This window comes from Lepidochelys olivacea, assembly GCF_965140295.1.
Source record: "Lepidochelys olivacea isolate rLepOli2 genome assembly, chromosome: 9".
Classification (NCBI taxonomy): Eukaryota; Metazoa; Chordata; order Testudines; family Cheloniidae; genus Lepidochelys; species Lepidochelys olivacea.
This window is the reverse complement of record NC_140419.1, coordinates 46,658,027-46,679,701: the sequence shown is the minus strand read 5'-3', so window position 1 is coordinate 46,679,701 and position 21,675 is coordinate 46,658,027. Positions and strand designations below refer to the sequence as shown.

At 44.5% G+C, this 21,675-nt stretch overlaps 1 protein-coding gene across 4 annotated transcripts in view; it reads left to right on the top strand.

Annotated features, from left to right (window-relative positions):
- LOC311525888 (uncharacterized protein) overlaps positions 1–21,675 on the top strand; it is a 253,634-nt gene that overhangs the window by 38,682 nt on the left and 193,277 nt on the right. For all 4 annotated transcript variants that reach the window (XR_014712883.1, XR_014712884.1, XR_014712885.1 and 1 more), the window contains one exon: positions 7,659–7,698. The gene's annotated coding sequence lies outside the window, so the exon portion shown is untranslated. The remainder of the gene's footprint in view (positions 1–7,658; positions 7,699–21,675) is intronic.

The following is a 21,675-nucleotide window of genomic DNA, read 5'->3' as shown; positions in this document are numbered from 1 at the left end:
GCACAACGTGCCCCAGGTGGCATGTGACCAGCATCTTCCCCCCCCTTCTCTACTCTTGCGATATATTTAAAATAGCAAAATCTGGTTTATATAAAAGGAAAGGACCTTGCCTTCCCAGGAAAACTTTGAACTTTAATTTCAGTGCTGATACAACCAAGTGACAAGGACTGTAGGTCGCCTGTGACGGGAGGAAAGAAGGGAATGAAAATAGCTATCATGCCTTTAGCGTAGAGCACTCATGAACTACTATCATGTCAAAAGATGCGGATATAGACTAACACGGCTGCTACTCTGAAACCTGTTATCATGTCAAACTAACTATACACTCAGCTAAGAGTCTCCAAGTGAATATGGCCCTCATTGAAATGCTACACCCTACTGGCTTTTAGCTGCTTTTGCGGTCATTGAATGAATGATAAGGGACAAAACTTCTTCAGCGTTGAATAAGTTAATGTCCAGAGCATCTTATGAGCTGTGGTGGTCATGAACTACCACCCTAATGGGATGGTGTTTCAATTCAACAAGATCAGTGCTATGTTAACACTTAAAGCATTTCAGGGCAGGAAATCTCTCTTACGTAGTGTCTGTACAGTTTACAGCACAAGGGGGGCCCTGATCTCAGAGTTGGTCTCGAAGTAATACCAGTTGAGTGCCCTGTGCAGTTTGCTAATAACCCAGCTTTAATTCCTAACTGCAACTGCACAAACTCTGCCTGGGATCTAAAAATGAATCGGGGCGGTTTTTGTATGTGATCGGAGAGCCTGGAGACTGCAGTATGTCCTCAATTACACTTTAATGTCTATAAATTATGCCCTAGGGTATAAACTATGGCACAGCTGAAATTGAGGACATAGCTTCGATAGTGGGAGTAGCACAAGTTCTACTTGGGCAGTCCAATCTTCCTTACTGGGGATGATGCATAAGGAGGAAAGGCCCTATCTTGACTTTCAGATCCCAGCTTGAGTCTGTGGATCTGGCTGTTAGAGCCACTTTTCCTATAATCAGGGCAAATGTGATAAGGGATCCCTGGCATAACATGAGCAGAACCCTGATGCTATGTTTATATAATCCTGCTCCTGACAGCTGCTCTCGGAGTTCTTTGTTCCAGTCATGTTAGTGGTGGTGCGGAACTCTTTTCAGAGGCTGCTCCATATTGGACCAACTTCCTCTTGGCCAAGGAGCACTGGAAACCATTACCTCTGGTGTGCCTGAGTGACAAATTAGCCAGAGGGGTGACCTGAGAACATGGCCTTGGCACGCTGCAGTCACAGCTCTCCTGAAACTCCTTATATTAGGTGGAGCAAATACTGCTGCCATAGGGTCATTCCTCTGGCACTGTTTGCTCTTTTGAGCCAACAAATTCCTGCTTTAGACCTAAGAAGTCTATGTCTGGATAAAAGAATGGTAGCTTCTTTTAACTACCCACTTGGAAGCAATTGTTACCATTCCCTGAGCCATCCAGTCCCATTAGAAGTGAGCTAGGAGACAAGAAGGGGCTTTTCATTTCTTTTTGAGCGGCAAAGAAACATAATTGGGCCTTAGGAACTTTTAGGATTACCAAAGGTCAAATACGATGAATTTTAAGCTGAAAAGCTGGACAAAAGTGTCAGGCCCACAAATTTGCCACCATTTGAATCTCTATTGCTCTCCTCCATACCTTTCCAGTTTTGGGTATTGTAGGCTGCACACAAACAAATCCTGCACTTATTAGTCCTTAACTCTGGGTCTGGAAAGATAAGGCAAACTTTACTTTGTTTACCGCTGCATGAAATAAGTGTATAGTGTCTCTGCACAACTGTACCATCAAGGGAGAATGGAACATGAAAAATAGCTTTGGGACCCTGTTTCCAGACCATTTGGCACACTTTTCATTTTGGTTCCGTTTTATGAGCTCACACACATGATTCTTAATCCAACAATCACACTCCAGTGTTGCAAGACATTGACCTTTCATCATATCCAAGGTCTGCTCTTGCAAGCTTAGTGTCAAGTTGTATTGCTGTCCTAGCCAATATATCAAACATGCGTCAAACACACAGTCTACTGAGGACCATTGTGACAGCCAGAATAGCCACGGTTGATGGCATCACACCAGGCATTGTGTTGTGAAGTTCCCAGATCTGGCTCAATCCTGTGAATCCACAAATCTCTAGGGTGCTCCTGCATGCAGCCCCAGGTAGGGTTAGGTTGTGAACCCCTTAAGCGTCAATGGAGAGCTTGCGAGCGCAGTATGCTGGGGTGTTTTTGTCTATCCTGGTGACATGGCCAAGAAGCATGCAATGCTACTTTTGAATATAATGAGTGATTGGAGGAAGGCCAAATCTAAGAGACTATGACATTTTGCATAAAGTCAAACCACTATATGATCAGGATTTGGTGCTGATGGTGCATATAGAATGCTACTAGCAACTCCAAATCTGCCTGTGAGAGGGTCCAGGTTTCTGACCCATATAGCAATAGAGGTAGTACACAGGTTTGATAGCTCCTGAACTTTGTCTCAGCTCGAAGATGTTTTTGTGTCCATAAGTGAGAGATGGACTTCATGCATGAGATGGCAAAACCTTTTTGTTGAAGAACATCTGATTTCCTGTGACTGTTTGAACTCCGCTTGCAGCCGAGGTAGATGAACTTGTCAGTACTCTCCACGATACTCAAGTCCACTTGCAGTGGGGGTTCTTGTGGCCCAACTCCGAGGTTCTGGACCTTGGTCTTCTGCCATGAGAGATTCAACTCCATTGAGTGGGCAGCACGTTGGAGGGTTGGGCTGAAAGTCTCTGATTTCTCTGCAAGCAAGGCAGTATTGTTGGCATCGTCTTGGTCGGTGAACACTTCTTGGCCAACCTGGATTCTGATGTGTGGAGAGGCAAGTCCTAATATCCAGTCAGTAGCTTAACAGAAAAATGCTGGAGCAAGAATGCATCCCTGCTGCGGACCTGAGGTTGTGTAGAAATGCAGCAAAAGCTTTGAACCAGTATGCACACTTGCATCGGTACCAGTGTGAAGATTGTGCACCAGATTTAGCAGAACATCGGGACCACAGGATCCCACCATCAACCTCAGCCTGGTCCAGTCCACACAAGAGATCCACTTCCTGGACACTACAGTGCTAATAAACGATGGTCACATAAACACCACCCTATACCGGAAACCTACTGACTGCTATTCCTACCTACATGCCTCCAGCTTTCACCCTGACCACACCACACGATCCATAGTCTACAGCCAAGCTCTGCGATACAACCGCATTTGCTCCAACCCCTCAGACAGAGACAGACACCTACAAGATCTCTATCAAGCATTCTTACAACTACAATACCCACCTGCTGAAGTGAAGAAACAGATTGATAGAGCCAGAAGAGTTTGCAGAAGTCACCTACTACAGGACAGGCCTAACAAAGAAAATAACAGAACGCCACTAGCCGTCATCTTCAGCCCCCAACTAAAACCCCTCCAATGCATTATTAAGGATCTACAACCTATCCTGAAGGATGACCCAACACTCTCACAAATCTTGGGAGACAGGCCAGTCCTTGCCTACAGACAGCCCCCGAACCTGAAGCAAATACTCACCAGCAACCACATACCACACAACAGAACCACTAATCCAGGAACCTATCCTTGCAACAAAGCCCGTTGCCAATTGTGCCCACATATCTATTCAGGGGACACCATCACAGGGCCTAATAACGTCAGCCACGCTATCAGAGGCTCATTCACCTGCACATCCACCAATGTGATATATGCCATCATGTGCCAGCAATGCTCCTCTGCCATGTACATTGGTCAAACTGGACAGTCTCTACGTAAAAGAGTAAATGGACACAAATCAGATGTCAAGAATTATAACATTCATAAACCAGTCAGAGAACACTTCAATCTCTCTGGTCACGCGATTACAGACATGAAAGTCGCTATTTTACAACAAAAAAACTTCAAATCCAGACTCCAGCGAGAAACTGCTGAATTGGAATTCATTTGCAAATTGGATACAATTAACTTAGGCTTGAATAGAGACTGGGAGTGGCTTAGTCATTATGCAAGGTAGCCTATTTCCCCTTGTTTTTTCCTACCCCTCCCCCCCAGACGTTCTTGTTAAACCCTGGATTTGTGCTGGAAATGGCCCACCTTGATTATCATGCACATTGTAAGGAGAGTGATCACTTTAGATAAGCTATTACCAGCAGGAGAGTGGGGTGGGAGGAGGTATTTTTTTCATGCTTTGTGTGTATATAATAAGATCTTCTAAACTTTCCACAGTATGCATCCGATGAAGTGAGCTGTAGCTCACGAAAGCTTATGCTCAAATAAATTGGTTAGTCTCTAAGGTGCCACAAGTCCTCCTTTTCTTTTTGTGAATACAGACTAACACGGCTGTTACTCTAGAACCAGGATTAAAGCTCCTGCTATTACTGACTCCAGGAAGGGGGTGAGTGTGGCAACTACAGGATGATCTCATTATCATCAGTCCCTAGAAAGGTCTTTGCTCATGTTCCATTTGGTAGGATACTCCTTAATGGACATAATTATACTCAGCAATCAGGTTTCACTGATGCGTGGTCAACAATGGACAGTGTCCTTACCCTCCAGCTTCTGACTGAGCTGCACCAAGAATTTAACCACCCACTTCATGTGGCATATATTGACAGCTTTTGATTTGGTCAGCAGGTCAGGCCTTTAGCTCACACTACCCAATATAGATCTTCCTGAAAAAGGAATTTATTGCTCAATAGTTAATTCCTTCACTCGCCATGCCAGTGAATTGGTTAAAGTGAGACACAGGCTTGACACTCCTACATGTTTATACGGATGAAGTGAAACATTCTGGTTAAGACAGTACCATGTGGAGTCTGTTAGAATAAGCCTCCCATTGGGAATTGCATCCCCATTTAGATTCACAGAGGCTGGTTATCAGGTACAAGACTTTGAAGTCTTGTCGAAAAATTACCCTCAAATAAATTCTTCTAAGTAGTAGCTGCGAAAGTAATGTAAAATTAAGAGATGCAAAGCTTGTAGAAACTAAGCTATTATAATGCCAGGATAATTATCAATCCTTTCTGAACGTCTTTAAATGGATTATCTAGCACAGTACGTACTTTCTTTTTTTTTAAACAGTTATCTTCTGTGATGCTTTAATATCTTTGACTTGCCCTTAAATACTGTAGAAAGTCAAATTCTATTTCTAATTTGTAAGGATCTAAAACCCCCCTTTAATAATGGTATTGTAGAGGCTTTTGCATTGGCTATAACAGCATGTTGTCCAGGAATTAAAACGAAGCCCAATTCACATAGAGTAAAACCATCCCCAAGTGAGAACTCAGGCGGCATACCATATAGCTTTTTTTTCTTCAGATTGGGCAAAGAGATGAACTCCCTTAATTAACAGGTGAATCAGAGGTCAAACCAATTAAAAGATAAGCTGCTGTTTAAAAGGGTGGTTTAAAGGCCCTGGAAAAGGATAGGTAAAGTTTTTCCTGTCAAATGTTGCAGTTCCTTTGGGCATGGCTACACTTGCAGATGTAGAGTGCCGGGAGTTAAACCAGTCCTCGGAGACCGCGGCAGGGAAAACGCTGCCGTGTGTTTACACTGTCAGCTGCAAGCGCACTGGTGTGGCCACATTAGTAGTTCTTGCAATGCCACAGAGAGCAGTGCATTGTGGTAGCTATCCCAGCATGCAAGTGGCTGCAGCGTGCTTTTCAAATCGGGGAGTGGGATGGAGTGTGACAGGGAGTGTGTTGTGTGTATGTGGGGGGAGAGACTGTGTTTTGGGGGCAGAGATGTGTCAGCATGCTGTCTTATAATTTCAGACAGCAGCAGGGGGAAACCCCGACATCAGCGCTCCCTCCTCCCACACATGCCTGTCTCGGCAGCAGCAGCATTCCACAGTAATGGTTGCTTTGTCCTGGAGCAGATAAGCCTGACGGCTGTCAGAAACGGAGCTTTGAAAGGGGATATCCGCATGCCTGCAGCCGAGTTCAAAACAATGACCAGAGTGACCACTTGACTTCAAGGGATTATGGGACATTTCCGGAGGCCAATCACAGCGCAGTAATGCAACACATCATTCACACTGACACGCGGGCATTTCAGCCAGGGCGCAGCAAGCTTTATGCTTCTCATGGAGGTGGATTACCAGGAGCGCTCCAGCTGCAGAGTCCAGGGGATATAAGTGCCTTGCCAGCATGGACACCTCAGGAGTTAGGGCGCCCGGGGCTGATTTAATGCGCTCTAACTCGCAAGCGTAGCCTAGGCCTTTGATAGAGCTTTCGCCAGTCAGCCCACACCACTGCCGTTGTGTTCTGTTTGTCGGCAGCAGTAGAAACTGACTGTATGTGAAGGATTTGTTTACCCTAGTATAAGAAAGCTTTGTGTGTGTGTGTGTGTTGTTAGGCTAGCAACCACATAGATTAAAAGACACTGAACATTACTGTAATTTTGATACTCTGTCAAGGAGCATAAATAAATATGCTCTAAATAAAACCGAATACTGTAGTGAGTGGAAACACACACAGCAAAAATAATGTTGATAGGTAGGGACACAAAATCATTTTCTAGAGAAGTGTGCAAAAACTATGGTATGGTGCTGGGTTTAATTTTGCCTTGAGGTCCAAAAAATGCAGAGAAGCATTCCCCCCCTGGCCCCTCCAATGAAAATGTTGTTAGGTTAGAGGGAGGGAAGGAGCCCCAAAACATCTTGGGAGAGAAGGCAGAGCACTAAATGAATTGACATATGTAGTCTCAAAGTGAGTGAGGCAATATCTTTTATTGGACCAACTTCTGGTGAGAGAGACCACAGAAGTTCGCCCAGTAAAAAATATTACCACACCCACCTTGTCATCTAGTATTCTGGGACCAACACGGCTACAGCGGCACTGCATACAACATATGTAATCGAAGGCTCTCTGCTTTTCTTCACCATAATGAAATTTGCAGATGATACATGTGATGCTGGCAGAGCAGGTGCCAGCTCATGCCAAGGACCCCAGGCCTCAGTAGAAGACTGACAAATACACAGGTGGAACCAGTCTGGCTCACCTAGGCGTTAGCATGGTTAAAATAGCTATTAGAATGATAAAGTGTGCGTAGTGTTCAGACTTCGTTGAATGCTTGCAAACTGAGCTTTAATCTCATTTCTAACACCTGTATCCCATATTGAAAGGTAATATTTAAGTGTTTGGATTATACACCTTGGTGACCGTGGAAATCACCAGACAGGAGAGAGACATTAATTAGTGTAAAGTGCTGATCTCCAACAGAAGGCGTCACGTCCTGCCCCACAGGGAAGGCCCATCGGCACCAGATGAACTACTGTGGAACATCAAAGAGGACAAAAGACTTTGCTGATTGTTCTCTCCCTCCCCTCCATGAAGAGCAGTTGTGCAAGTGAATTCCTTCCATGAGCTGAGTTTGCAGCTCAGAGTACAAGGGGAGAAGGGAATAAAAAGTCCTATCAAGGAGGAACTGTATCTTTTTACTGCTTAGACTCCATAGATTCCCAGTACTTAGCCTGGGTTAGGCTTAAAGGATTTATAGAGCTCGCATATTACAGAAGCTTCGAGTACTTTTTGCAATTTGAGACTAGAACTCATTTTTGTGTTTCTGTGTTTACCTGCTTTAACCTAGTAAATAACTCTATCTCTCTCTCTCTTTTTTTTTTATAGGACAAGTATTGTCTTTGGTGTGAGATCTGAATGACTTGGAGTAAGTGACTGGTCCCTTGGGACTGGGAGAAATGTGAATATTGCTGTGATCTTTGGTGTAAGGGGCCATCTGTCACAAAGTCAGGCTTGCCTAGGTGACAAGAGAGATCGGAGTACCCAAGGGGACTGTCTGTGACCCTGTGGCTAGGCTGTTACAGTGCCTGAGAAGTTTACACTTGATAATCAGTCGGTGAAATCTAAGTATAGAACTCACAGTCAATTTGGGGTTTGTGCCCTGGTTCCTAACAGTGTTCCCTGAGCTTGGTACCCTCACTCTTGAGCCACTGCAGGACACCTTGACAAGGCAAAAGTCGGATTTGTTTTAACCTCCAATGAGAGGGAAATATGAAGGGTCTAGAAAGGTTGGAAATACAACCAGAAAACAGGCAAATGGTATTCAGCTTGAGGAAGATGCAAATTAATATATGTGAGGAAAATAATCTGAAACAATAATCAGATCAATAGGAGGGAGATACCAGGAAAGCAGTAAATAGGAAATGGATGTGGAAGTCACTGGGCACAGCATATTGGGAGAAGGGGGGAACTGTTGCTCACCCCTGTGCAGGTGCCTGGGACCTCCCCATCCAAGCACAGCAATGATCCTTGTGCCAACCTGAGAGCTCTCCCAAAATCTTAGCATTAATCTTGTGTCTAATGCTTTATACAATGCTTTATACAATGTAAACTGAAGCTTTCACATAGTTCACAGCACTGAATCTAACAATTGTAGCACTGGCAGCACTAAAATAAGTGAGGGAAAGGCAAGATGCTAATCAGAATGGTGTGATGATAAGATCTTTCTGTCACAGTTACATGGTTAGCTGCAGTTTTGACCTTCCCCCTTTCCTCCCACATTTCCCCACTTGGTCTTCTTTGAGGGCATTCACTTAAGGTTTCAGGCTTCCAGCCACCACCTCTCTTGTGTGGAGACCTGCACCTGATTTCTACAACAGGTCTGTTGGGGTCCAGCACCCCAGGGTTGCTCTTTCTCCAGGGGCTACAACAGTGTACACCAGTTTCCAAACAACCTTCATGAAGCAAAGTTAGTTTATTCTTAGGGCAAAAGCATCCCAGAGAAAACCTATAAAAACAATAATCATTTGTATATGCATACAGCAGTCTCCCGTGGGAGTCTGGTAAGCAAGCTTCCCTTCCAACCCTTCAGCAAGAGATGGAGTCTCTTTAGAACCAATGCCCTGTACATTTCCTGATCTGAAGGAAGAACCCTAGGTCTGTTTAAACTGAGCCTTTTCTATCAAAAGTTCTTTTTCTCCCAGCCTCAGCCTCCTGAAAACAAGTAAAACCAGTCCCTCCTCCTATTCCCCAGGAGATCAAGCTGGGAATTTACATAGCAGCCCCTGGGATTTTGCATTAATCACCTCCTAAGGATTCCAGATTCTGCCAGATCACCCACCCAGCCACCCCCATCCAGGAACAGACAAATACACATCACCTGTATTGATACAAAGGGCTGTGACTATGCTACAGCTCATACAATCTGTCCCATCTCAATATAATGGCTTTTTGAGGTATTCATGCTTTAAACATCAAATACAATATAGTTCCCAAAGTTGCTGCACATGGTTGCAATATCTGTCATTTTGGCATCTCAGGCAAACATATGTACAATTTGTATCTGGCTTATTCCTCCTCGGAGAGTCCTGGTCTCCTACTTCACAACTAGTCAAAAACACTGCATGTGCATCATTCCCTTGATAAGGTTTTAGCAGCCTTCTGTATAGGAGCCTTTGTGTATGATCTCTCTGTTTGTGATCTAGTCTGTCAAGACTTCATATTCACAGTGTCTTGTTTGCTTTAACAACTTCCAGGCACTGAGATGAAGCATAGTTTCTTTTTCGGCTTCTCCAACCCGATTAATATCTGATTAATATCCTATCTGAGATATTGTTGGCTATGACTTTGGTTATACATTTTTTCCCCTGAAGGTTTACTCTGGATTTATTGTGGAAACACGTCTATAGAAATGTTAGAAATATATGTGTGAGTTAGATATCAAGTGGGCTTTGCTTGGAATACATGTAACACCATATCTGATAATAGAAAAACCAATATCCAATCAAAGGAAAAATAATAATACTAACAAATACAATATAGTTTGCTTTCCTTCCATGCTGTGGAAACCCAGTCCAGACTATAGACTACTACGCAAATAGGCCTGAGTTTAGCATGTATGTAGGTCCTGATCCTGTGACTGGCTGCACCCAACACAGGAACCCAACTGCACAGATCCAGTTGTAGGACTGGGGCTCACAGCACATGTGTAGTTACATAAGCAGTTGCACTGAGTCACATTTAATGGGTCTGTTCAGATGAGTAAAGTGCTTAAGCGTCTGCAGGGTTGGAGCTACAGGTCTTTTTCCAGGATGTTTGTGTCTCTGCACAGAACTTAGAGGTGTATTTTTGCTGACTGTAGATCTAGATCCGAGTTGTAGATTTCAGAAGCTTTTCTTAAGTCTGCTTACAAATTCCTAGTTAGATTGCTCTTGTCCCTGAGATACCAAATACTTTGCTTGATCCTATAGAGTAACATATGGCCTTTGAGTGGAGAGTACAATGTCTACTGCACATGCTCTAAGACCTTTTTACATAGTGCTAATATCTCTTTCCAGTTCACAGGATTCTAACCTCCTCATTGTTTGAGCCTATAATGCACACAGGCTCCAGCAAACATTAGGTAAACTCTTCCTCCTGTTAAATTAGCCAGTTAGGCCTGGTCTACGCTCACGCTGTAAATTGATCATAGTTAAGTTATGCTAGTTAAGTTTAGTAAGTAACGTAACTTAAATCGATGTACCATCGATCGACTTACAGCGGTGTCCACACTACGCTATGTCGACAGGAGATGTGCTGCTGGCAAGATAGCTTCTGCCTCTCATTGATGTGGATTACAGACGTTGATGGGAGAGCGCTCTCCCATCAACTTAGCATGTCTTCACGAGACCCGCTAAATCAACACCGCTCTATCAATTGCAGCACTTTAGTAACAGAGCAATAGATTAGCACTCATCCTGGATCTAGTGAGCACCTTGCATGCCTTTACTTCAAATCTTTTATTAAATCTTTTTTTTATTTCAAAGTTATTTTGGTTTATTTAATCTTTATCTTCTTAACCTATTATGGCAAAGAGAGGCAAGGTTGGCTAAAATAATCCCGACTGGCAACACACTATTGCTAGCCCCAGGTGTTGAAAAAATCATGAGACTGCCCCCCTAAAGTCATGAGACTAGCTCAAAAATGATGAGAATTTAAATAATATTGGGTACTTATTTGCCTTCTGCTTTTTGAGTCCTTAGGAGGGTTCACGGCTTCAAGCTTTTCTCTGAAGCCACAAAGATTAGAAACTCATTTAATGAAATGTAATCACATGACTCCAGGAGCTGGGCCTTTAAGACAAACTCCATGTGTTGCAATACTCATGATAAAATCGTGAGTTGGCAACATTGCAACACAGGACCGAGTTCTTCTCCCCACCTCTGAAGCTGCACAAGGCCTGAGATGCAGTGGACATGCCACACATCTGTTGAATGTAGGGAGCAGGACATGGAAAGACTGTGTAGGTAGATTGCACTCTCCGGACATATACAACTGACCTCCACAGTGTTGGGGCATCAACGGATGGGGTCTGAATTAACTATGCAGATTCACTGGAAAATCCTATTTATGGAAAGTAGCAGGAACAACTGTATTCTATAGGCTGCACCAGAGTCTGCAGGGGAGCTGCATGTGTTTTAAGTGCCCTGCTGGTTTAGAGTGAGGATTCTGTCCCTCCGTCCGTGTCTAGGGTTGCCAACTGTCGAATCGCACAAACGCAAACATCCTTGCCCCGCCCCTTCCTGACACCCTGCCATGCCCCTTCTCCAAGGCCCCGCCCTCCGCTCACTCTATTCCCCCTCCCTCTGTCGCTCGCTCTCCCCCACCCTCACTCACTTTCACCAGGCTGGGTCAGGCGGTTGGAGTGTGGGAGGGGGTGTGGTCTCTGGGCTGGGGCGTGGGGCTGAGGGGTTCGGAATGTGGGAGGGACTCCGGGTTGAGCCTGGGGCAGGGGGTTGGGGTGCAGGAGGGGGTTCAGGGTGTTGGCTCTGGGATGAAGTTTGGGCGCAGGACGGGGCTCAGGGCTGGGACGGGGGGGTTGGGGTGCAGGATCCGGCCAGGTGGTGCTTACCTTGGGCAGCTCCCGGATGCGGCTGACATGTCAAGCTCCTAGACTCACGGGCAGCCAGGCGACTCTGCACTCTGCCTGCAGGCACCGCCTATGCTGCTCCCATTGGCCACAGTTCCTACCAATGGCAGCTCTGGAGTCGGCGCTGGGCCAGCGTGCAGAGACCCCCTGGCCACCCATGTGCCTAGGAGCTGGACATGCCAGCTGCTTCCGGGAGCTGCACGGAGCCGGGGCAGGTCTGGAACCTGCCTTAGCCCTGGTGTGCTGCCGGCTCAACTTTTAGCTGCCTATTAAAATCTCCTGGATCGCTTTCAATAGCAGGAGATTGATTCCGAATCCTGGAGACTCTTGGCCACTGTGGGAGGATTGGCAACCCTGACTGTGTCCCTGCATAGCTGTCCGCTGAAAGTCTGGGATACTCAGCCTTAGATGAGGGACCAAGATTTGGCCCTGAATAGATTTCACAAATAGAGCTGAAAGCTTCATTGGGTACTACAAAGCACTGTGACCTTTGTGAAGTGCACAAATGCATTTCTAATGACTATTTTTGTTACTGTGGGGATTTCTGCCATTGTTCTAAGCTGTGCACCACCAGATTCTGTGTCAGAGCTGAGCTCTGCACTTTTCAAAGTCTTGTGAGACAGGGTGTTGCGATAGGCTTCCAGTCTGTTGCTATGGGACTGATCCAAAGCCCACTGAAGTTAATGGGAATCTTTCTGTCGACTTCAGTGGACTTTGGATCAGCCCCGGTGAGGCAGAGTGCTTGGCCAGTTCCTCCTGTTCCTAGATCCAATAGTGAGATTTCCACAATTCCATTGACTTTCCATGGATTTAATCTCCTAAATCCTTTAGTTGTTTCTGGAAACCTCACGATTAGATCCTTAATTTCTATACAAGAATTAAGACATAAAACAGACTGAGTTAAATGTGGAAGACTGAGTGTTCCAGCTCCCACACATTATTAGCAAAAATGATTATACTTAATTGTTTCAATTTTTCTAATGTGTTACGAATCTTCATTCAGTATGAGTTCAAACACTATCCTCACAATTGATCTACTGCACACCTGCTCTCACAGTAAGAGCTATCTATGCCGTACACCTGGTATCTCTAATTTTACAGTCTATTCTACTTTTTATCCGATCGGCAGTTTTTGTTACACTAATTCAAAATAAATCTGCATATTTCAAGCCATTTGCATTATTCTTGATACAGCAGTAATTCTGCCCGCTGTGTCAGTTAAAAATCTTGACTGTCTGTGATGCATTTTTCATGGTTTTCATGAAATGTCTGGTCACTTGTAGCCTTAAAATGGGATCTTGTTATGATTCTCATCAGATCCTATAATTCATGTCCTAAGGAATATGTTCATAGCAGAGATATGAAAAGCTTCAATATTGTGTTAATTTTTTTTTGTTCCTTATCTTGCTTAATTTAAATATTGTGGCCAACTTAAAGGCCACAGCCATGAAATTATGACTCAATTAGTGATGGAGAAGGAGGAATAGAAATTAAGGAAAAACCTTTCATTTCAGCCAGAGAATTTAGTCGAGGAACAAGAGAATGTTTAACCTTTTCTGAGCCCTATGATTTGTACAGCGTCCAACAAAATGCCACTGTGGAAAGCCTGGGCCTGAGTTCTCTTGATGTGAAGTGCATGGTGTTAAAGAGGCTTGGGCCTCACACTGTGCTACCTATGGGTGAAAATTGCCCGTCTGCAGCAGAGGGGTCAGCCCAAGGACTATTTTGAGGGCTTAAGTGGTGCAGAGCTGTCTGCACAGGGCGGAACGTTATACAGGGTGAAATTCACTCCCTTGTAGAATCGTGCAGTGGAATCCCTGCAGTAACCCCACTTGTATGGGGATGGGTTGGGGTGGCAGTGCAGGGAGCCTCTGCACTTAAGCAGATCTAGACTGTGAGGGGACACTTGCAAAGTGGCTGTGGAAGGACAGCAGCTCCTCCTCCAGTTTAGAGGCTGGAGTAGACTGTAGTTTGTCCTGCAAATATATGGTATGCACGGGGATGGGAAAGTGGATTTTGTCTCCCTGAGGCCCTCTGCAGAACATCTGTAAAAAGCCCATTTACTCTGGCTGGTTTGGGGGCTGGCCATATTTCACCATATATCCCAGCATGCATTGAAGCTGATTTTACTCATAAGAAGTATACAGCAGTGCAGTGCAAACTCTTTGACACAGTACAAATGGCTTTCTACATCTGCACAAAGTGCATCCAGAGTGTACTGTAAACTATTTGATCTGAAATAAATGGCATAGCCCTGGGGGGAGGTGCCACAGTGGAAAGCTGATACTGTATTTCACTAGATTTGTTTTGAAACTAGTGTTGGTACAAACTCTTCTGTGGGTTCCAAGGTTGTCATTATTTGGAACTTATGATGAAAACACTCCTTCCCTAAGAGAGGCAAAGTATAATATTTAAGTATAATTTCATACTTAGGCAAGGAAAGGGTCTGCTAAAGAATGATCTGTGCACCAAACTGCTCATGTACTGAATTGTATTGCTGATTTCATCTCAACACTTTTCCAGTCGTGCGAAGGAAAGTGTTAACATTTGAAAAAAGTATTATACCAATTTGCAAGAGCATTGTGTGCGAAGAGTCTTATGTAACTAGAACCAATTTGAACCCACACACTGTATTGGCCATCAAAACCACTACAAACCCCTATAGGAACAACGAATAAGAGAAAGAATATCACTGCGTTAAGATGTTGAGATCCAGTGCTAGCCTACGTAAATGTTAAAAATGAGCAGAACTAATATCAAGCCACAGAATTGTGATAACATCTCAGGTGAACAGTGAGACGCCATAGCAGATGTGCCTTATGTATCTATAGAAAGCCAGTTGAAGGAATACACAATTTAACCTTTTCTCTCAAAGGCTTTTTACCACTAAGTGTATTTGCCAGAAGTTTGTGCAAAATTATGCAACACAGCAAAAGTTACTTTTCTCCATGTAACTGCTAAATTAACTGGTCAAGTAAACATGGGCATGTTCTTCAAACCCTTTTTAGAATCCAGATTATTGCAATGCCAAACACTTTTGATGCATTCAATATTTTATTCCATCGCAACACTTTCTTAACCATTATTCTGCCTAAATCAAGATCAAAAAGACCAACCCCCTTCTTTAATACATAGTTTATTGTGATGGGGGTGTTCACCTCGCACCAGCGTAGAAGGGGTTAATGAGGCTGAGGAGAGGCCAATTAACAGGATAGGCTGCAGTTAAGGGGAATTAGTCTAAGAAATGTTGGATAATGATAGAACCCAGCTGAGAAGGAATAGGCGGAGCTAGGCTCAAGCTAGGAAGCTGGCAGAAGAATGGGACTGGAGCAAGGGAGCCTGTAACTCTGGACAGTAGAGAGGGAAATAAGGGTAACGAGGTAGAGAGGGTGTGGGAAAAGGTGGCAAGGTTTAACGTGCTACAAGCCTTGGCTGCTTATTAGAGGGCTCTTGAGCTGGAACCCAGAGTAGAGGGTGGGCTTGGGTTTGTTCCCCTACCAGTTGCTGGGGAAGTGTTATGGTTTGGGCAGCATGCCCTCTTGGAGAAAGGGACTGTGATATGCCAGATGGGGGGGGGAAGACACAGTGACCTGGCTTGTGGATCAAGCCATGAAGACAGAGCAAGCAGCCTGAGTCTGAGAGAGAGAACGGTGGCAGACCATGCAGTAGTAGGGTGTGTTGGACCAGAGTGGAGCTAATCCCCAGATGCTGCCAGAAGTAGGCACCCTAGTGGTGAGTGGAGGTGTGAAACTTACACACTGTGTATTATGGAAATGAGGTATGTTTAACTTCATACAGGAATGTAGGTCTTCAGTGGGGAAGGGAAGCAGTCTCTTCAGTTAAACACTGTTCAGCACACCTGAAACCCTTAACTAAGCAGGAGGAGTGTGAGATTCCATACTGTCTTTCTGCATTAGAATTTACATTTGGGGTGGGAGGCAATGTAGGGATGCAGCTGTGAGTGCTTTCCATTATAAATGCCTGATGCCTACCTTACTTTGGCTAGAGGAGAGCCAAAAGCATGCAGATAAAGTTTAAAGCATGAAAAAGTGGGAGGAGGCCACAACCTCCCCTCTCTCCACGGTAGCTCCATGCAATTGATCCTACTTAGGCGATCAGAGTGTTCTGATGGTTTGGCTGGGGAACAACTGCTCTTCATGAGGCCAGGTGGATACTTACAAAAAGGCTAATGATTCTTTTAGCAGCAGTAATGCCTGATCTGTGTCTGCATCTACTGTGAGGTGTGGAGTATTGCCCAGGTGTTGAGCACAAGTGTCAAAGGATTTGAATTACTTTCCAGACTTGAGTGCTCTGTTATATAGGTGCAATTCCTTTGGACTGTGGGGGGATTTGCATGCATTACAGAGAGCAGGACTTAGCCCTTGGTTCCTTTCTGAACTATCACAACATGCTGGGAACTAGGTTATTTATAAAACATGGGGCAAACTTGCCAATGCTTGCAGTAAAATACTACATCCCTGTGTACTCTGTTTGATACTTATGCTTAGACTCTGGAACATTTTCCTTAAAAAGATATGAAAAGCAGATGGCAAAGAGGGAACACATTTTGCAGAGACTATTTATGGCTGGCTTACACCTGGTACATCTCTCACTGGTTGGCCTGAGTCCTTGGCATGTTTTGTGGGCAGAGTTCCTTGCACAACTTTTTCTAGATGGGAGTGTATCCCATCAGGAATGAAATATCAGGATCCAGATCTCTCATGCCCTCCCTCTTGTCATCTTTCTCCATACTGAGTTATATTTAAATACTTCTACAGCTTGATCCAAAAATCATTGGCTGGTGGAAAGACTCCCATTAACTTCCACAGGCTTTTGCTCAGGCCCCTAGCATCTAACAATAATGCTACTAGCATATGAAAGATTTTGTCCTTGGCATACTATTTAACAAGTAGTTCTGAATGGGAGTTAAAAACTGCAGTGTTGGGCTAGTCTATCCACAGTCTATAGCATAACACAATCCTGCAGGTTGCATGGAAATATACTCTTCCCATCAGGGCCCCAATCCCAAACCCATTCACTTTAATGGAAAGTGTCCCAGTGTCTTCAATGGGGTTTGGATGGGGGCCTAATAGCATGAGGGACTCTGTTACAAAATTGTGTTGGCTTGGATTATCTGCTGGCATAAGTCAAATGCGAGATCAGTGAGTTTGCGCCGTTAGAGAGACTGACCTCGCTCATTGGCAGACCCTGAGAAGTGTCGTAAGGACAGAATTGCAGGAGTCCTTCATGTCTCTATCCTCGCTCCTTACAGGAGCAGAGAGGATGGGCGGAAATAGCACCAGTCTCATAGTCTGGACAATATTCAATTAATTCTCTTCAATGTTATTTCCTTTGTAGCACTCATCAGGAAATGCCAAGGTGTTATTTACCTGTGCTTTTAAGGAGTGAAGATCTGCTGAGGAGATCAAAGGGGACAGCGTGCGTGCGTGTTTGCAGCAACGCAGTTTGGTGTGCTCTAAAAGGACTAAGTGGCAATGGGGCTTGTAAAAGAGTTTTGTTTTGGGTTTTTTTTGGATATTAAGTTAATAAGACTCTCAGACCAGGGATAGTTTTGCAACTGGAGTTTAACACCTTTCACCTGCACTTTCAGAGCTATTTCCCCATTTTTACTTTATTTTTATTTTTTTTAGTTCAATAGGACACTTCTAATATGCTCTAGAATCAAAATTATTCCTATTCTGCGTCTGATACTGACTAACATGCAAAATGGCATGAACAATTCATTTTTGGGGGGAAGTGGAATTGGGTTAGGTGCAACTGAAAATCTAGAGCCAAAGTTCCTTGTGTTTATATTAGAATCTGATATTCCACTGATAAGTGTTAAAATGTTCCCAATGATGTCTTTCCAGAAGTAGTAATAAAACCCAGTGGCTTGTAGCCACTGTTAGTCTCCACTTGCATGAACAATAAATTGAACTAAAACCAAAAAGAAAGACAGTCCAGTGTTGCTGTTTTAAAGAAGCGGGTGGATGGCTTGTAACACACAATCTGTATTACAGTAGTTCTCGGAAACCCCAACTAAAGACTGGGTCCCCAGTGTGCGAGGCAATGTAAAGCACAGAAAGAGGAAGTGCCTCCTCAAAGTGTTCACAATCCAAATACTGAAAGCAAAGTGGGTGAGAGAAGCAGTGATCACCATTTTGCAGATGAGGAACAGGGATTTGCCTAAATTTGCCCTGGAAGAGTGTGGCAGAGGTGGGAATTGATTCCAGTTCACTTGAATCTCTATCCAGTGCATTAAACACAAGACCACTTCATCAGATCGGGCTGGACTGATGCTGGACAAACCTTAACTATTGAAATGCAAAATATGGAGGCAGACATTGGCTGATGTGTTATGAATAGAATGTAATTATCACAAATACAGACTGTTTTCTTGGTGCTTCAGTGATTGGAAAGAGCTCTGACAATGACACTGAGGGGTTTGTTGTCACGTGAGAGCTTAATGCCTGAACATTTGCTGCCAAAACTTTCTGCACCCAGGATTCCTGGTGGCAGTTATAGTCACATTGAGATGCCCCTAGAGTCACAAGTCTCTAGTTGAAAGGCTGGATGTGTGACAAGCAAACGACTTCATTGTTGTGAAAAAAGTTTCACACCAATCATTTTGAATACAATAGGAAACAAGTTACATTTGGCATGCAAGGACCTCATCAGAAAAAAAAAAAATCTGTTCAGCTCACGAGTACAGCTTTGTTCTGTAGATAATGGAGAACTAAACACATCTGAGTTATCCCTTCCTTCCCCCAAATGTACTAGGTATGCAATAAGAATTATTTCTAGCTGAGTTACTCTGCTGATGTTGGGATTTCTCAGCTCTGCTTTCAGAGTAGCAGCCGTGTTAGTCTGTATTCGCAAAAAGAAAAGGAGGACTTGTGGCACCTTAGAGACTAACAAATTGATTTGAGCATAAGCTTTCACGAGCTACAGCTCACTTCATCAGATAAAGCTTATGCTCAAATAAATTTGTTAGTCTCTAAGGTGCCACAAGTACTCCGTTTCTTTCAGCTTGCTTATCACTGTGTTCTGCAGCAGTACTGCAGACATTGACTAGTTCAATTAGTTAAAATGGCCACTGAGGTAGCTAAATGGGTCTCTTCAATCAATTCCTTCCCCTCTTCCAAAATAAAAAAGGGGGTGGAGGGGACGGACAGAGGGAGAAGTCACCATATAGTGGTAGCACATTTGTTCTTATGGCTAGCTGATGCAGTAGGTTTCATGGAATTTGTTGGCTAGCATTGCAGAGTGGTGGAATACACTGTTTTTTACTCTGTGGTTGCCAGTTAGGATATAGCTAGAGTCAGCAGATTTTTAGAAGCAAGCATCTAATCAGTAGAAAAATGGGTGAAATGTATCCCTGTTGTAATGCCACTGAGGTCAAGGAGTTATGCCAAGGATGAACTTAGCCCAGTGTGTGTTTAAAAATCACTTTTTAAAAATTGTGCTTGCTGATGGGTCTGCCTGGACCCTGGAGGGTAGAGAAATAGGTTGTCCTACCCTCCTGGGGATGGATGGATTTTTTTTTTTTTTCCAGTTTAATGTCCCTTCTCATGTTTTCCCTGCCTGCAATTACTTTGACCAGTTACAAATCTGTGCAGCTCTTGTATTCACAGCTGATCCTGGAAATCCAAGTAGTAACAGTGGCTACAAGTTTTCTGTTATCTGTGCGTGGCTAAGAGGTTATGACCTAATACCTCAGACACACATCTTGCTTCCAACCATGTTTTCTATGCCTATTTCACCTTAAGACTAGATTATTGCAGTCTGCTATGTGTGGGGCTAAACCTTACAACCACCTGGAAACTGCAGCCCTTTGACATGCGGTGCTTCTCTTAGGAAGCCTGCCTCACCAGAGTTCCATGACCTACCCTGGCTTCCAGGTGCAATGTAAGCTGTTAGTTTTAATGTCTTGTACATGCATTTCTGGAGGCTGGTTGAAAACTTGTCTCTTCATAGAACACATAAAAAGATGGTGTTGATTAATGGTTAGATGGGGAGCCAGGAATCCCGAGTGTTGTTCTCAGCTCTGCCACTGACTTACTGTGTGTTCTTAGTTCACTCTTGCCTAAAATGATTATAAAATACCTACCTACCTACCTCAGGGAAGTTGTAAGGCGTAATTAACGTTGGTCAGGTTATTTGGAAGGTTTGGGCGAAATGCAGGATATAAATGAAGCACTGCCACTGAATATGGCTTAGGGTATGTCTACACTGGCAGAGTTACAGAGCCAGCAGTTACAGCACCGCTCAGAGAGCGCTGAAGGGAAACGGCTATTGTGTGTTCACACTGTCAGCTGCTTGCGCAATAGCGTGTTCACACTTGCGATACTTGCAGCGGTATTTGGAGCGGTGCACTCTAGGCAGCTATCCCATCGATCATCTCTTCCTCTTCTGCCACTAAGAGTTGTGGGAAAGCATAGGGCATCCTGGGTCTTGTCCCAATGCCCCGTGATGCATTGCTTTGCATCCCAGCAATCCCTGTGCTTCCGTCCACATTTGGCGCCATCTTTCAACTGTTTGTATACTGCATGCCCTGCCTCTTTGGTCTGCAGGAATGGATAGTGCACTGTTGACCAATATGCTGCTTGCTCTCCTTGAGACATCACGAGTGGCAGTGGAGTTATTCCTTAAACTACAAAGGCAACAGGAGTTTGATATTGATCTCGCCACGTGTACCAGCTATGACACAAGATTGCTTGTGCCATTCACGGAGGTGCTGACCACAGTAGAATGCTGCTATTGGACTTGGGGAAACAAACACTGAGTGGTGGGATCACATGATCATGCACGTCTGGGATGATGAGCGGTGGCTGCAGGACTTCCGGTTGCAGAAAGCCACATTTCATCACTGTGTGATGAGCTCGCCCCAGCCCTGCTGCACAAGGACACGAGAATGAGAGCTGCCCTGTCATTGAAGAAGTGCGTGGCCATTGCACTGTAGAATCTGGCTACTCTAGACTGCTACCGATTGGTCGCTAACCAGTTTGGAGTGGGAAAGTCGACCATTGGACTCATATTGACAGAAGTGTGCAGGGCCATAATCGCATCCTTCTCCAAAAGACTGTGACTCTGGGCAGCGTGCATGACATTGTGGATGGCTTTCACAAATGGGCTTCCCTAACTGCAAAGGGGTGATAGATGGCATGCGTATTCCTATTCTGGCACCAGACCACCTAGCCACCAAAGTACATTTATCTGAAGGGGTATTTCTCAATGGTTCTCCAGGCGCTTGTGGATCACCATGGGTATTTCATGGATGTTAAAACAGGCTGGTCTGGGAAGGTGCATGATGAGCACATCTTTTGGAACACCTGCCTGTTCAGGATGCTGCACGCAGGGACTTTCTTCCCATCCCAGAAGATCACCGTAGGGGAAGTCAAAATGCCCATTGTGATCCTGGGAGACCCTGCCTATCCCTTGATACCATGGCTTATGAAGCCATACATGGGCACCTTGACAGCAGCAAGGAACGGTTCAACAACAGGCTGGCAAGTGAAGAATGACTGAGTGTGCATTTGGCCGTTTAAAAGCCTGCTAGCGATGCCTGTATGGGAAGCTGGACATGGCCGATGACAATATTGCTATGCTTATAGCCATGTGCTGTACAATCCATAATATTTGTGAAGGAAAGGGTGAAAGCTTCACTCCGGGCTGGACCATTGAAGCTCAGCGCCTGGACCCTGAATTTGAACAGTCAGAGACCAGGGCTATTAGAGGGGTGCAGCGCAGGGCCATAAGGCTCAGGGATCCTTTGAG